This window comes from Eubalaena glacialis, chromosome 20 (genome assembly GCF_028564815.1).
Source record: "Eubalaena glacialis isolate mEubGla1 chromosome 20, mEubGla1.1.hap2.+ XY, whole genome shotgun sequence".
NCBI classification, from domain to species: domain Eukaryota; kingdom Metazoa; phylum Chordata; class Mammalia; order Artiodactyla; family Balaenidae; genus Eubalaena; species Eubalaena glacialis.
The window spans coordinates 36,916,750-36,934,250 of NC_083735.1; the positions used below are offsets into that span (position 1 = coordinate 36,916,750).

The 17,501-nt window shown below is 39.6% G+C and overlaps 1 long non-coding RNA gene across 2 annotated transcripts; it reads left to right on the forward strand.

The window, feature by feature from the left end:
* The first annotated feature begins 7,562 nt into the window (after positions 1 to 7,562).
* On the forward strand, positions 7,563 to 17,172 carry LOC133081258 (uncharacterized). Of its 2 annotated transcripts, none has more exons than XR_009698771.1 (4): positions 7,563 to 8,546; positions 9,724 to 9,822; positions 10,628 to 10,686; positions 16,453 to 17,172. It is a non-coding gene; the product is annotated as an uncharacterized LOC133081258 (long non-coding RNA). The 2 variants fall into 2 exon arrangements; XR_009698772.1 differs by lacking the exon at positions 16,453 to 17,172 and adding an exon at positions 11,916 to 12,004.
* Positions 17,173 to 17,501: the final 329 nt, after the last annotated feature.

Sequence of the window (17,501 nt, forward strand, 5' to 3'; positions counted from 1 at the left end):
TGTAAAATAGTAACCAAATAATGGCTATCCGTATAAAGATTAAAAGAACAATGTGAAAAGATTTGAAAAACTAAGGAAATTGCATGCAATTCAACTCGTTGGGCCGAGGTATGACCTGTTTGTTCTTTATGAAGTAAGTCATCAGAAATAACCACAGCAACACCATTGGCAGAACCGTCAGTAAAAACATTTGGGGCATTAAGAATAGGAGTTGAACATATAGTTTTAGGAAAAATAAATAGATGCTGTGTGGCAAAATGAAGAAGTTTATTAGAAGGGTAATGATTATCAATAGTTCCTGAATATCCAGCAAAAGCAAGAGCCCAAAAATCAGAGGCAAACAAAAGCCAAGAATATTGATAAGCAGTATAAGGTATAATAATTGAATTTGGCTCATATCCAACCAATTGGATATTTCTTCTGCGACCCAATTGAACAAGGGTTGCCACTAACTCATAATAAGGTGTAATGACTTTATTAGGCGTATTTTTCATATGAATCCATTCAAGAATTCCTGTTTCTTGCCATAATAAGGCGGTAGGGGTATGTGCAGTAGCACAGATTATTAACAATATAGGTAAAGAAGGCTCAACTCTAGTTAGCTGAGCAGATTGTATCGCTTTGTTTACAAGCTTGAGTGCTTGTTGAGCATCAGAAGTTAAAATGCGAGGGGAAGAAGGATCAGGACTTCCTTTTAGGATATTAAAAAGAGGTTGTAATTGACCTGTAGTTAATTTTAATGAAGGTCGCAGCCAATTAATATCTCCTAATAACTTTTGAAAATCATTTAAAGTCTTAAGAACGTCAGTCCTTATTTTTATTTTCTGAGGTATAATATTATAATTTGTGATATACTTACCAAGATATGAGAAGGGTGGGTTCATCTGTACTTTATCAGCAGCAATGATTAACCCTGATCGAGATAAATGACTTTGAAGGGAATTATAGGCCTTAAGTAGAATATGTTTATCAGAATAAGCAAGTAATAAATCATGCATATAATGAATAAAATATATCTGAGGGAACTGTTTACGAACAGGTGAAACAACTTGAAATAACAAACTGTTGACATAAAGTAGGACTATTAGCCATACCCTGAGGCAACATTTTCCATTGATAGCGTTGCATAGGTTCTATAAAATTTAAAGAGGGTATGTTAAAAGCAAATCGCAATTTATCAGCTGGAAAAAGAGGAATAGTAAAGAAACAATCCTTAAGATCAATAATCATAATCATATAATTCTTAGGGATGGCTGCAGGAGAAGGCAAACCTGGTTGTAGAGCTCCCATAATTACCATAGTTTGATTAACAGCACGTAAATCTTGCAATAAATGATATTTTCCTGATTTTTTCTTAATAACAAATATAGGAGTATTCCAAGGGCTATTGGACTTTTCTAGTCTGCCCAAAGCAAGCTGTTTATTAATTATATTATGGGCAGCCATTAATTTCTCCTTAGTAAGGGGCCATTGGTCCACCCAGACAGGATTATCAGAAGTCCAAGTTATAGGGTCAGCATGTGGTGGAGGAGAATCCAAGGCCCCTAGGAAAAACCCAAGCCTGTTTTGTCCCGTTTGTTATCGATCTGTAAAGGCAATTTATCTCCCTGTTGATTTTTTCCTAAACCATTCCTAGGATCATATCCTTGATTTAATAACATATTAGTTACAGTAGGGTTGGGACTAAGCAACAAGAGTCCCATTTGTTGTAATATATCTCTTCCCCAAAGGTTAACTGGCAATCCAGGCAATACGTAAGGTTTAAATATTCCTTTATTACCTTCAGCATCCTGCCAATGCAAGTATTGCGAACTTTGTTGTGGAGAATTAGATTGACCAATACCTTGTAACTGTGTAATTGTTTGGTGTATGGGCCAATTTTTTGGCCAATGTATAAATGAAATAACAGAAACGTCAGCACCAGTATCCAATAACCCAGAGAAAGGCCTTCCATTTATTTTTAATATCAATTGTGGTCTTTCCCTACCAATTTGTTGAATCCAATAAACTGCATCAGAGGAACCGAAAGCCCCAGTTCCTCTTTTGTTATGTTGTAAAATTTTTCCTTCCGGTATGTATGGAATTAATAAAAGCTGAGCTATTCGCATACCGGGTGTGATAAGAAAAGATTCTTTTGATGTTTGAACCATAACTTTTAATTCCCCTTCATAATCAGCATCAATCACCCCAGGAATAACAGTTAAGCCTTTCATAGACATACTGCTTTTTCCAAGGATTATATCAACTGTTTCCTGGGGAAGAGGCCCAAAAGTTCTCGTAGGAAGAGCCTGTGGTCCCATATCAGAGGTTAATAAGAATTGGGTGGAGGCACAGAGGTCCAGTCCTGCACTGTTTGGCGTGGCCCTTTGAAGGGCGGAGATTCCATTCCCTGAGGAACAAAGGGCTGGGCTGGAGATGGTGGAGCAGGTTGTGGGGGGATTATTGACATTGCTCCAATTGTTTGATGGGGCCGGAGCAGGCCCCTCCGGAAGTTTCCCGACAAGGGAGTTCCATCTTTATGAGTCATGGAACGACATTCTTTAGCCCAATGCCGTCCTCTTTGGCATCGGGGACAAACTGTGGGAGGAGGAGGTTTAGCTTGAGATACTGAATTTGTGACAGGCATACCAGAATTATCAGCAGTACAACTTTTTGCAAAATGGCCTGGTTTCCCACATTTAAAACAGTTCTTGTTTTTAGCATTTGGCCCAAATCCGGCCTTAGTTAGGGCTGCAGCTATAGCTGCTCCCTGTAAGTAAGATGACCCAATATCAGAACAAACTCGGATATAATCCTCTAAATTTCCTTTCTTTTTCCATGGACGTATAGCTGTTTGACAAATATTATTAGCATTCTCGAAAGCCAATTGCTTGACAATAATTGTTCCAGAAGGACCATCAGAAATAATTCTATTAACTGCCTGTAATAATCTATCCACAAAATCAGCATAAGGTTCATCTGCCCCTTGCCTTATTTTTGCAAGGTCTTCAGTCCTAGCAGAGGCAGGTAAATGTTTCCACGCATGGAGAGCTATATGATTAATTTGGGCATAGGCCACAAAAGGGAAAGCCAATTGATCCTGTAAAGATTGATATTGGCCCTCTCCAATTAACATTTTATAATTAACTGGCACATTATGTGCAGTATTTCTCTCAGCTTGCTCAGCAGCCTTCTCATAATATTCTGATTTCCAAAGTAAATAGTCGCCACCAGTGAGGCAAGCACGAGCAATAGATTTCCAGTCTGCCGGAGGCAAAGCCTCTGTCGCAATAGTATCTAACATAGTAACAGTAAAAGGGGCTATAGGCCCATATTGCGCACAAGCTGCCTTTAAATCTTTTAAAACCTTAAAAGAGAGAGGCTGATATTCCCGATTATTTTGTTGTGGATTTTGAGGATTGGGTCGTTCCACCACCGGGCAGCAGAACAAAGGATCCTCCCCTCTATTAAGAGCTCCCCGTACTGCTTGTTGTAAAGGACTAAGCTTAGAAGGGATAGGGACAGAGACATGTAATTGCTGTAACCGTGGAAGAATATTTTTATCAGGATTTTTTTCAGCCTCATATTTAGCTTCTTCATCCGCTAGATCAAAAGAAAAATCATCATCATCAAGTGAATTAACAGTCTTTACTCTCGGTGGCAAAAGAGGAGCAGTAGCTACTGCAGCAATATGTTCTACAGATTTTGCTGTTAATTTTGACACTGAATCATAAATTGGATTAAAGTAATCTCTTATTAAATTCCATAAGCTAAAGGTGGAAACTGCAACAGAAGATGGTCCATGTGCTTCATGATATTTGGATAACTCATCTCCTACACGATTCCAAATTGCTAAGTCCACCGATCCTCCTTCAGGAAACCAAGGACAAGCATCATATACTAACTGCAAAAATTCCAGAAGTTGTGAGGTAGTTACCTTAATTCCATGAGCTTTTAACATTGAAAGCAGAACCTGAGCAAATAAATCACGCTCCTTAGAGCCCTTTTGTCCCATATTATTTTACTTCTGACTCTTTCTCGAGTTACCGTCCTAAAATTAAAATTCTTTTCTTTTTGTGGCCACACTATCTCACTCGAGAGTTCTACTTACCTGAAATCTTCCAAAATGCCTCACGCACTCAGGTCCCTGTGCGGGCGCCACTTGCCACAGACGGACTGCAGAAAGCTGATAGTTCCTGGCGGTGAGGGGTAAGGAACTGAAAAGCACCAGTATGGGATCAGAAGGGCCAAGACAACTGATGGTTGCAAGGCAAGTTTATTCAAAGAGCATAATCATATATATAGGTTAGTTAAGGAACAGAAAGAAGGCAATAAATCAGTAAACCTTGTTTTCCACATAATCCTGTTGCCACCTGTCTATGCGTCAGCATGCTTTATGGGCCATTCTTTGGAGATACAGACTTTCCCCTTAGGGCAGCACGTCCTTCTTCTGGGGAACAACCAGGGGCTCTTTAGATCCAGAGCAGGCTCCTGGAACGAAACTGGCCTCCAGCCATTTCCTTTTTTACGCTCAAAACCACAGAGTCAGGAGTGCATACCTAGAAAGAGACAAGCAGTTCTCCGGAAAGCAGAAAGCTGATTAAGCTTATAGCTTGGGGGCTACCGCAGAGGGCATAGGGTTATTTTTAATATTTGCTTAGGAAAGCACGTGCTCTCACTGGCTTTGCATTTTCCCTGTCATAATAAATGATGCGTGGCGGAGGCTATTGAAGTGTTCTAAAAACTGGATGTGCCCAGGATGCTGTGGTCTTGTCAGTTTAAGTGACTTTTGGATATTTAAAATTTTTGTGTGTAAGGACTTGCAAAATTCTAGCATGAGACAGGTAATGAATTTATGTAGGATTTCAGCATGAGTATTGAAGTAATCAGATTTCAGTGGTTGGCGCAGCCTTGCAAATAAATGGCTACTTGTCCACGTGCTTGAGGTCTTAACTGTTCATTTTGAGCGAGTTCTCTAGGATCAGCTGACTGCTGATTATAATTGATACTAGACCATGTAGAGGTTGTATCCTTAATTGATAAGCAGAGATTCGAGGTAACATTTAACATCCTACCCCTTAGCCAGCTTTCTCTGCTTCTTTGTGGATCATTCTGTTAAAATTAAACTCACCTCTGTCTGGATGAAGAGCATTGCTTGGTACATAACATAAAAGCTTTATTTCTAGTAGTAACACATTAGTTTATATATATATATATACATAATCGTGTGCATAACTTTATAACTGTTTAGTATGATTACAGAGTTGGAAAATTAGGAACGATAATAATGTGCAATGTTGAGTACTGATTGCTTGCCAGGCCTTTGCCAAATGGTCTACATGCTTTATCTCATTTAATCTTCCGGATAACTTTTTGCATAAACAGGTTGCTTAGAAATACTTGAGTACACGAGTTTGATTTGAACGTGTCCAAATGTGGAATATGTACATTAATTGCTTCTGTTTCTGTTTTTTGTAAAATAAGGGTGTGGGCAATATAAAATGACTCATAGAGTAATTTAGTGTGTTTTTCAAGTTGGAAGAAGGCTTTACATTTGCACAGAACTGCAATTAGTCCCTTTATTGGGGTATTCAATAGTTTCCAAAGCCCTGTGTCTCTTCTTTATCAGAGTTCCCATTACATGTCATTGTCACCCAATGAACAGGCTATGCTTGGATGTTGGAAAAAAGTAAATGTTGGGAAAGCCTTAATGGTCCCTTCTGAAAGGTGCCCTATTTCCATATATAGTTTCTAAGCAACATTCCTAATTAAGGGTTAACGAATGACAGTCAAACAGGAACGTGATTTTCCAGTACCAAACCAAGGAAATAAAAAACTGGGTTGGCTATTACTTTGTTGATGAGTCTAACTTTCATGGGTATGTAAATGTTGAGAATGTTAAGTAATCTACATTGTAGGGGTTCTACCTTACTTTTCAGTTTGCCTTTACATGTCTTAAACATATTTGAGTCCAGTACTTTGTGCATGAAGAAGTTAAGTTTTTGACTGGATTTAATTGAGTAGTTTTGACTTCCTTAATCAAGAAGTTTATTCTGTGTTTCCAAAGCTACAATGTAATAATTTGTGTAGACGTAACAATGATGAGAATGATGGTGGGATCCAGCAGTTTGCATCTTGGGAGAGTAGGATCAGGTGAGAGGCCTGCAGAGGATGAGCGAAGCGCTTGGAAATGTGTCATATTTGTGATTAGAGCGTATTGGACTTAACGCATCTTCAGATAGTGGTCTGTCATCGGAGAAGAAAGGAGTGAGAATGCTTTGCCAGTCGGTATTTATAAGAGGGTTCCTTTACCTGAAGGCGTTCTATTCTGGGAGGAGATGAGTGGACGGATGTAGGAAGAAAAAGATGCATGTGTTAATACTTCCACCCATCGTGACTAACTGATTCCTGCCAACACATGCATCTTCAGGCACTTTTCTAGTAGATATTTGATATCTGTGGGCAGCCACTAGTAGAAGAAGAAGGGGAAAGGGCGGGAGGAGACAAAGCACAGGGCTTTAATGAATAGGCTTTCATTTGGGCAAAATTGAGCAGCTGGGCCTCCACAGCCTCTATTACGAAAACTGTTCCAGTAATACTGACTGTGTGTGTCTGTAAATCTCTTATGTTATTTGTATCCAGAAATATGGAGAATATCTCTTTAATGTGCTTCATAAACAATGGAAGATATTTAGAATACAGTACATGAAAAGTTATTAATTTCTGTATGTTTGCCATTGTTGGAAGCCGGAGTGACTGTAATGCCAGCATTGGCTCCTGTTCACAAGACGTTTAAGGGATGTTGTGTTTCATCGGGTTGGAGGACAGGCCCTTCTTCCTTACTTCAGAACTTGGCTCTCACGTGGAGTGAGTGCCCTTTTAGGTCCCGGGGTGCAGGGGCCGTTTCTGGGTCCCTCGTGGCCGTATTCCAAGAGCCAAGGACAGAGGCCGGCCTACGGAAGGTGTGCGGTAAATATTTGTGGAATGAGCAGATACCCTGGAATCCTCTCTCTGTTCCCACCTGTCGTGGAAATCCAAGTCCCCTCTAGGGGCAGGGCCACTGCAGGCTTGCCCTCTCCAGAGTCCCAGCTCACAGTGAGTCCTTTGAATGGTAGCTGTCTAAACCACATACTTTGGCATTTAATCTTTTATGGCTTTATATTGTTGCATGAGCGTTTCCTGTGTTTTGTTTCCCCACCCAAAATACAGGCTACTCGAGGGCAGGGAATACATGTTTACACAGGTCTGTGTTTGAGAACTTCCTTGTTCATCCAGTATAATAATTTGTACCGAGTAGGTTTATTTGTACCTATTGAGTGAATATTAGGTGCCATGGGGGGAACATCAGAAATATTCAAACTGTGGTCCCAGTCCTCGCGTAGGTAGTATTTCAGTTGGGCAAACGTTGTGTACACACGTGGAACAATACGAGAATTTGGAGTTACATAAAGCAAATAATGATAGCTAACGTTGATGTAGTGCTTAAAACGTGCTTTTACATGTAAATGTATTCGACTCTCACAACAGTCCTTTGACGTAGGTACAGATATAATCCCATTTTTCACATGAGGAAAGTGAGGCACAGGGAGGTAATTAAGTCACCTGCCTGAGACCACAATGTGAGTAGTAAGCAGGGAGGTGGGATATGAACCCAGGCAGCCTGGCTCTTGAATCAGTGTGGGTTCTCTGGGGAGTTTTACTTTATCAAAGACAGAAAAGAGAGCTAAAAGTTGACCCTAGTTTCTCAGCTGTAAAGGAAGCTCTTTAAAAATTTCAAGGTAGCATACATGGTGGCAGTGACTCTGAGCTGCAGAAACAGTGCTGGATTTTCCAGGCAGAAGAGGTTGATAATGAAATGGTTGAGGGGACTGTATTTTGAAATGACTGAAGGCAAGAGGAGAAAAACCAAATTTTAAACCTCAAAGCTGAGGGGGACTAGGACCCTTGGTAGGTGTTGAATTCTAGGGCAGTGATTCACCAGGACAAAGGGCAGTGACTGCTTAAGATACTAATTCAGTGTCAAATAACTCATGTGAAAGAGCTCTTCTTTTTTCAACACTTTTAAACCCCTAGTGAATGCAATTTACCAGGATGGGAGCAATACTGAAGGCTTCTGGTGCCCATCTGTCCGTTTGTCTTGTCCTTTTGTGAAATCTTGACCCACTTTTTCAGCTTGTCTTGGACAGTAGAGCACACTCTTGGGGCCCGGAGGCCTCTTCCAACCAAGTAATATTTCTTTGGTGGAAAAAAACTTAACGGCACTGTTGGTTTGGTGACAAACCTGGAGTGAGGTCACTTTGAAGCCATGTGGACTTGGATGAGGGCCTGCAAACAAAATCCAGCAAGATGAAGGGAAGTGGTATACTCTGAAAGTCCAGTTTTGTATCCCTTTAGTCAGGAGCTGACAATATTATTTTGGGGGTGTTGGGCACCAACAGAGCCCATTGAATCCACATGACTCGGCCGATAGGGGAGCACACACGTCACCATACCCGCTGTCCAGGAATCAGAGGAGGAGGTGCCCTGGGGTGAAGCCTGGGCCACAGCCCCGGTTAGCAGCTCTGCAGGTACGGTGTTCTGTGTGACATGTCGCTTCTGCTGGGGAGGGGGGTGTGACCTTTGTCTTGGGGGCAGCTTTATAATTTGAGTAAGAAATGGCATGTTGCTGCTATCATTTTAACATCAGCTCATATTTTGGGATGGCCTATCAGAGCAGCAGCTTATGACTGTGAATATCGTCCTGCGGTTGTGTTCTATTTAAATATCCAAGGATATAGTTGGGACAATTTGGGCTAAAAATAATCTCCATTGAAGTGTTTAACCAATTGGCACGTTAGCCTTAATCTTAGTTTTGGCGTCTTCTCTGAACGGGGGATTTTTAGGGAAGGAGAAAATGACACAGTGATTCGTTTGTCTTAAACCTATCAAGCTGGAGTAATGGCATCCCTACTGCCCTGTTTTATGACTCTTAGGGCTGTAGAGCTGCATCCTGAACGTGACCTAGTGTGGTGGTTCTTTAAGTATGAGTGTAGACAGAATGACCCAGGGTTTGTTATACAGTAACAGGAACAGATGCCTTAGCCTAATCCCGGAGGTTAGAGCTCTTTAGAGCTGGAGCTGGGCAGGCATCTGTATTTTAAGCCATCCTCAGGTGATCCTAGTACCCATCTCCCCATGTAAGAAGAACCAGCCCTGTATTTTATAGATGAGAAAATCAGGGCAAAGTCAAATGGCTTGCCTACAGCTGGTTCAGTGGTGTCAAGATTTTATCACCAGATAGTATGCAATTTCAGAATTTTATGGCTAGAAGAAATTTTCCAGGTCATCAGTTCTGTAGCACACTTTATAGCTCAGTATAAATCATGCTTGTTCATACCATTTCCAAATAAGATATGAACGCAGAGAAATAGCGTTTTCTCAAAGCCCATCTTCTATCCTGGCCATGGTAAACATCAAAACGTCAGTCACCAGAATTTCTTTACAATTTTAATGGATATTTTTTGTTCATTTCAGGAACAGTCAATTATTTGCAGTATTTTTTATTGTATAACCTGTGATGCCCTATAAAATTTTTTTGAAAATAGATTTAAAGTTGAAGTGAAGGATTGAAATTTTTTATCTGAGTTACTTATTTTTCAGTCTTAGCGAATATGTAACACTGTGTGAGAATTTTCTCTACTTTATTAGAGTCTTTTTGTTTTTAAAATCTGATTGATTTTTAGCTTTTTTTTTTTTTTTTTCAAGGCATCTTACCTTGGAAACAGCACAGCTTGGCTTCCGTGTCATCGCTGAGTTCAGAGAATCCTAGTTTCACCGTGTCCTCAGTAGAGACCAGAGAACCAGGTTTGTTCCTTCAAGAAGTGTCCCAGTGCCTTGGAATTCAGCAGCTGTTTCCAGAAGTAAATAATCACGTCAGATGCCTGTGAATGGACTGTATGGCCGAGTGACCCGCTGCGATATTCATGGAAGAATGGTTTAAAAAAAAACACAAAACTGAAGAAAAGGCAAATTTCAAGAATCGGCCCAATGCCATTTAGGATTTTTGAGCAGCTGAAAGAAGATAGTTCTGCAAATATGAGCAACAAGACTCTAGCATATTTCTTTACATGTTTCTTACATTGTCTTTGTTAACCCATTGCTTTTGTGTATAATATTTGAGTTATTTTCCCCTGCTGCTAAAGCTGGTAATCTGCTTACGATCAGAGTTTCAATCTGTGTGGATAGAGAAATAGTAGATACAATAGGAGAAATGGGAGCTTATAACAGGATGTTGGCCCTCAGAAATTGACTTTCACTGAAGAATTCCTCAAGGCACAGGATGTTGAGAAACTGCTTCTTCTCAGTGATTGTCAAAGCTTTGCGGCTTTAGGTTCATCTTCCTTTATCTTCCTCTCAGCCTCTGTGTGTGCCTGCTTTTTTTCTTGCACAGTTTTTTGGACCGAAAATCTGATGACTATATTTTTTCAGCTTAAAAATAAAGAGTTATATGAATTACAGCTTCATAAATAGACCTTTGGTACAGTAGCTCTTCTACCCTTGGTTATTTCCTAGGATTAAGAGTAGAATAATTTCCCTTCTTTTTCAGAATGGCTCTTCCTTATTGTTTTTATGTTCTTGTTAAGTGTTTTGTTTTCTCTGTTGTTTCTAGATGGAAATGAAGGATGATCTCTGTGTTCTGTTTTCAGTTATGTAGGAGTCCAGAATAAGGTGGGTAGTAGAAATTTATAGGAAATTTGCATTTTTTCACTGTTACTGTTTTAACCCTGTGTTAAGCTTCCATCAGACTTTTTTTTTTTTTTTTTTTTAGCAGTATTGATGTAAATGTCACCTTCTTACTCTGCCCTTTCTTTTTTAGGGCAGTAGTAAGAAGCAGGGATTTCTCCAAATACTGATAAGCACAGAGAGAGAAAAAGTGAGGGAGAGAGAAAGCTTTTGTGATTAATAAATAAAGCAGTTAGTCACTAAGGTCATTGATGTGTATGTGTCAGTGTGAAAATTAGTTTGTGGAACAATAAATGCTGGAGAGGGTGTGGAGAAAAGGGAACCCTCTTGCACTGTTGGTGGGAATGTAAATTGATACAGCCACTATGGAGAACAGTATAGAGGTTCCTTAAAAAACTAAAAATAGAACTACCATATGACCCAGCAATCTCACTACTGGGCATATACCCTGAGAAAACCATAATTCAAAAAGAGTCATGTACCACGATGTTCATTGCAGCTCTATTTACAATAGCCAGGACATGGAAGCAACCTAAATGTCCATCAACAGATGAATGGATAAAGAAGATGTGGTACATATACACAATGGAATATTACTCAGCCATAAAAGAAATGAAATTGAGTTATTTGTAGTGAGGTGGATGGACGTAAAGTCTGTCATACAGAGTGAAGTAAGAAAGAGAAAAACAAATACCGTATGCTAACACATATATATGGAATCTAAAAAAAAGAAGGTTATGAAGAACCTAGGGACAGGACAGGAATAAAGATGCAGACGTAGAGAATGGACTTGAGGACACGGGGAGGGGGAAGGGTAAGCTGGGACGAAGTGAGAGAGTGGCATGGACATATATACACTACCAAATCTAGAATAGATAGCTAGTGGGAAGCAGCCGCATAGCACAGGGAGATCAGTTCGTGCTTTGTGACCACCTAGAAGGGTGGGATAGGGAGGGTGGGAGGGAGACGCAAGAGGGAGGGGATATGAGGATATATGTATATGTATAGCTGATTCACTTTGTTATAAAGCAGAAACTAACACACCATTGTAAAGCAATTATACTCCAATAAAGATGTTAAAAAATAATAATAATACAGGAGGGAGGAAATAGGTATGGATGAAACAAGTTGACAGAAAAAAAAAAGAAAGAAAATTAGTTTGTGGATTAGAGCTAAGATGGTTAACTGACATAAGTAAATTTTATTGTTTTCAGCTCTTCTTACTTTTGCTACTAAGTCAGTTGACCTCATCAATACTTTTCTCCTCTGGAGATTGTGGAAACCATTGTTCTCAATCAAGTTTTACCCAGCAGAGAGAAACAGAAACAAAAGAACAGGTTTAAAAATTTAATTTAATATAGTGAAATTCCAGAAACCATTTGTCTTTTTTTTAATATTTCCTTTCCCAGAGGTTTCTTTTACTTTATCCATTTTTTTGCCTTTCTACCCTACCTATTTATCACCTGGTCTCACTTTTACATTTTTCCTCATTTGTCCAGAATTTCTTGTTTGGTGTCTTTGCATTTTGCCTCCTTCCTTCCTTTTTCTATGACTCAGTCTCCCATTGAAAATGCTGTCTGTTCCTTGGGCACGCCTCCTTCCTCGCCGGCCCCGCCGTTCTTTCTTGTCCCCTCTTGTAATTCAGTTCCTGTCCTCTCGCCTCTGCCTGGTTCCTCCTCGCCTCTGCTCACTTCTGTCGCCTCGCGTCGGTGACGACCTCTCCTCCACCACCTCCGTCTGCTTCTGTCTGTAGAGCTCACTGATCTGTCATGGCTTTCATGGAGCTCTGATTCCTGCTCAGCCCTACATTTTTGCTGTTTTCTTCCTGTACCTTTTGTGCATTTGCTCCGTGAGCTCTTTTTCTATTTTCCTTGTCCCTGGGTGGCAGGTATTTCTAGACGGATTTGTTGTCTGTATTTGCGTAGAACACAGGTCCTTGCTGTGTATTTCCTGGGTAGCCAGGATGAATCAATTATTATTAACTTTTCTTGGAACATTGAGCTTCCTGTGTTTTCTGCTTCGAAGAGTTAGACTGGTATTCTAGAAGACTAATATTACTTTAAAGAGAGGAGAGTCATATGATTTTAACATATGATTTTAACATTTTTAACTCTTTATGCAAGAGTTCATGCCATTTCACTTCACTGCCTTGTCTTGAAAAATTAAAGAAGACAGACATCCAAAGCAGGTTTGGGGGTAGGGGTGGATGGAGGATGAGAAGAGAAAGATAAATACCACAAAAGGACTCACAGTCAATTTCTATAACTGGAAGGAAAACGGAAACCACAAACCGCAGACTCTAAGATTTAGTAGGTAAAAGGTCCCCTAAAAGAATAAAAAGTATCAGTAATTCTGTTAACTAATCTGAGTACCAAGTCATCTGTATTTTTATATGTTCCTTGAAGTTCCAGGACTTTAATAACAAAACAGATACTTAATCTTTTAAATATTCATTTTATTTTGAGAGACTTGATGTCTCCTTAAGTATTAACCTGTGTCATTTTGTAATTACACTGTACCAGTCTCCAAATGTCATGAATAACCAACCCTGTTAGTTTCTTGTGTGGGAAAGCGTATAAATTGTGTGGTCTTGCCCCTCTGGACTCTGGAGTCGTGTTGTAATGAAAAGGTAGCTTTTTGGCAAAATCTTAACGTTCTGCTGTTGATGGTTTACATTGTCGTATATTTTTCCTTCATTCCTGCATGCACTATGAGTGTCGTGCTGTCCTGTAATTTCGTTTTGTGCAGTGAACTACTGGAGGTGGACTAATGTGAGTGCAGATGCAGCTTTATTCAACGTGAAGAAGAAAAACCCTATATGCCACATAATGTAGTGTCTAAATGCTATGTTAAGAACAGCCCTACAGATTCAGGCTGATCATATTGAATCTCCTTTCTGCCTGCATCTGCCCTTCTTGAGGTAGTGGTTGGCAGGTATCTTGAAGCTGGTTCTGTAATGTTCACCACCCATGAGCAGCTAGCAGAATCAACATCAGAACCACTGTTAAGTACTAACAAGAAATGCATGCAGATGTGCTAAATACAGGACTGTGTTCTGGGATTACAGAGATGAGCAAGGTGTGAGCCATTCTCTCCGGAAGCTCATCATTGAGTAGGAAATGTTGATAAGTGAACGACTGCAATACAGTAGGGCAGATGCAAAAATATACGTAAGTAGCTGCTCTCATAGGCAGAGATTAATTGGGAGAGTCAGAAAGTAGAGGTCAAAAACCTCAAAAAGTCAGATATAATGTGTAGGTAATGGGGGATGTGCGTGTGTGTGTATTGCGATTATGAAGTAATTGCTGGTCTCTCCTTATTACCTGTGTGAACTGGGCAACTTACTGAAAGCACTCAGGCTCAGTGTCTTCACTTTGAAATGGTGATAATTGTCTAGTAATGTTACACGGATTAAATGAGGTAATATATACGAGGTGCCAGTATGGTCCATTATTCAGTTATTGTTTAAAAATTGGAGAAGGAAACACCCGGTAGAGAACACTGCAGATGAGCATACTCTTATTATGTAGATAATGTTGCTGCCCCACGTGCTTGGAATTCCCATTTCAAATTTGCTTTTATAGTTTTTAGGAAAACTTAACCTTACTAAAAACCTTGTAGTCAAGCCACTCTTTTTTTTTAACCAAAAGAGGCTTATTTCGCTTAGTCTACTTGCCAGGTGTAGTTCTCAGTGACGGTGATTTCTTCCCATACATCACATCCATTCTCAAACTTAAAATTTGCTACAGTTAAGTATATTTGAGCTAGAATGACATCACTGGGTCAGGTCTCCGTAACAACTGCTCTCAGGAAAATTGGAGTAAGATTTATTGGATACAGACGCTTTGGAGTGTGTTATAAAATCCGTCTTTGTAGAGTTGTAATCACAACACTGGGTTATATATATGAACCTAAATTTAGTTCCTGGATTATATCTATGTTTTTGTTATTTTAAAAGCTGTTCAAATTAACTTCTTTTAACAGAACCAAACTGAACAGTCTGCATTTTCTAGTGTAGTAGAAAAAATTGGCACAGTGATTTAATATTATTTTGCTTATATTATGGTTGATTATAATTTCTTTAAAATCTGGGTCTATGTCCTAGACCATAGGATAAACCAGGCCGGGTAAACTTTTCACTTGAAACAAATGATTCTTCTGTTCTGGGTTGTTGAGTCTTGTTATAAAAGTCCATTAATTCATAGCATGATTAGACTTGTCTGTTCTGTCGTGATTTTGTGTATTATAAGTGTTGTATTTGGGGTAATTTTTAAATATCAGTATTGGGATAGAACTACCAGCCCAGAATTTTGATCAAAATATATGTCTTGTCTAAAGCATCTTTAAAGTTCCTTATTTACAGTCAAGGGATTTAAATCAGTTTAGTTTGTATCTTATGGCTGGTGTTAATTTGTATTGATGTTACATTCATTTCCATAGCAAGGGAGACTTGGTGCATTAATATTCCAAAGTTTAGTTTAAGCTGGCTGTGATTAGACAAGTGGCTTTCACTTGTATTCTCTGGAAGATTCTCCACAGCAGTCCTGTGGGCATGTTAACACGTTTAATCACCCTAATGAATGTCTAGTTAGCAGAGGGCTTCGGGACATCACAGCAGATGGTGTAGAACGAGCGGAGGTGTTGGTTTTGTCTTTCAGTGCTCCATATTATATACTTTGAGAAATGAAATTTTTTTCTGATAGTGTTTTAATTTTTCTTGGATTTTTGTATATTATTGATAACAACAACAATTACCATTATGGAGCCTCAGTAGGGCCAGACTCTTGACATACATCGAACTCTTTGCTACTAGTCAGGTAATTTTCTAATAAAATTTGAGGTTATGAAATACATTTATGTAATATACATTTATGTATTATGTGCAATATGTGTTTATATTGATAAATAAATAGGCAGATAAATGTTAGGGCAGTTCTGCAGATGCATAGGTTTGTGGTGAGCGTTACATCTCCCCACTGTGAAAGTGAGGATGTTGAGGGAGGTTATTGAGCTGCCCAAGGTCACACAGACAGTAAATGGTGAAACCAGGATTGCGCTCCAGGTCTGATGTAATCCCATGCTTTCAATCACTTTTCTGTTCTGCCTTTAAAATATTTCCCCTTGAAAAAGTAAAGTTTAGCTGTTTTATAAATGCATCTTATTTTGAGCTAAGGTGGTCTCTATTAATTCTATGCTGTACAGCTACTTTTTCCCAAAAATAAAACAACTGTGTTCTTGACCGTGGGAGTAATGAGGCTCAGTGTTACAAGTAACCAATGCTTAGTGGAAAAACAAAACCAAATACTATGGAAAAGTATAAAGGAGGTGGTGAAAATCACTAGATATGTGGTTTGGTGTATGGTTGGTCTTCCAGACTTTTTGGTGTATAAATACATATATGTATATTTTTAAAGCAAAAACAGATTCATAACATGCATGTTGTTTAGTAATTCTTCTTTCATTTATTATATATTGGCCATCATTCCACAGCATTATAAGTTTACATCTTCATGAAAATTTTTCTTTTTCATTTTTTAAAAATAATCTTTTTATTTTAGAACAGTTTTGGGTTTATGGAAAATCGCAGAGCTGGCGCAAAGAGTTCCCTGTTTCCCTGATCATTAACATCTTACCTTAGTGTGGTGTGTTTGTCAGAACTAATGAGCCAGCATTGATAGATGGTTATTAACCGAAGTCCATGCTTCCTCAGATTTCCTTAGCTTTTTTACCTCCTGTCTTTTTGTGTTCCAGGATCCCATCCAGGATTCCATACTTCAGTCCTCAGGTCTCCTTCGGCTCTCCGTGCCTGTGACAGTTTCTTAACAGACTTTTCTTGTTTTTTATGACTTGGACAGTTTGGGGGCATACTAGTCAGTTGTTGTAGAGTGCCCCTCAACTGGGGTTTGGCTGATGTTCTTCTCACGGTTCGACTGGGGTTGTGTGTTTGGGGGAGAGCGACCCCTGGGGCCAAGAGCCATTTTCATCCCATCGTTTCAAGGGTGCCTGCTGTCTGTGTGACGTTGACCTTGGTATCCTGACTGAGGCGGCGCTTGTCAGGTGTCTGTACTGCAAAGTTACTCTCTCTTTCTCCCCTTCGCATCTGTGCTCTTGGGAAGAAGGCAGCACCCACGTCAGGAGTCGGGGGCCATGCTCCACCTCTTTGGGGCGGGGCAGGGTACCTACCTACAGTGTTTGGAATTCTGCAGCCCAGGAGCTTTGTCTGTTCTCCCCAGGTATTCATTTATCCAGTCGTTTACTTATATCAGTGTAGACCAATGGGTATTTATACTTGTGTTATAATCTGACACAACACTACTGTATTGCTCAAATTGTTCCAGCTTTGGCCATCTGGAGAGCTTTCAGCTGGTTCCTGTCTCCCTTTGCCATACCCTGTTATTGTGGGTTCTTGTCTTCCTTTTTTAACATAGCTGCTTGGTATTCCACTGTAAGAGTACACCATAATATATTTAATCCCTCTTTAATGATAATTTAGGTATCAGATTTCTCACCATTGTAAACAAGCCTGTGATGAACAGTCTTCAAAAACTGTATTTATGAAAATATTCTTTGATCATTCAGGAAAAGTTGCAGTGTTAAAAGGACTGCCCATTTTACATTTTAGGTGTCCCTGACTCTTTCTTAAGGATATTTCAGCAGATTTCTGAGGAGTGAGCATTTCCACCTGACCTGGGAAAACAGTGATGTGTTTATCACTGTAGTTGCCTCCCTTCTTTTTGCTTTTTTTCATGTGATCAGGGCTGGTGGTGCAGGTGGCACCAATGGTCCCAAAAGCTGCTTTG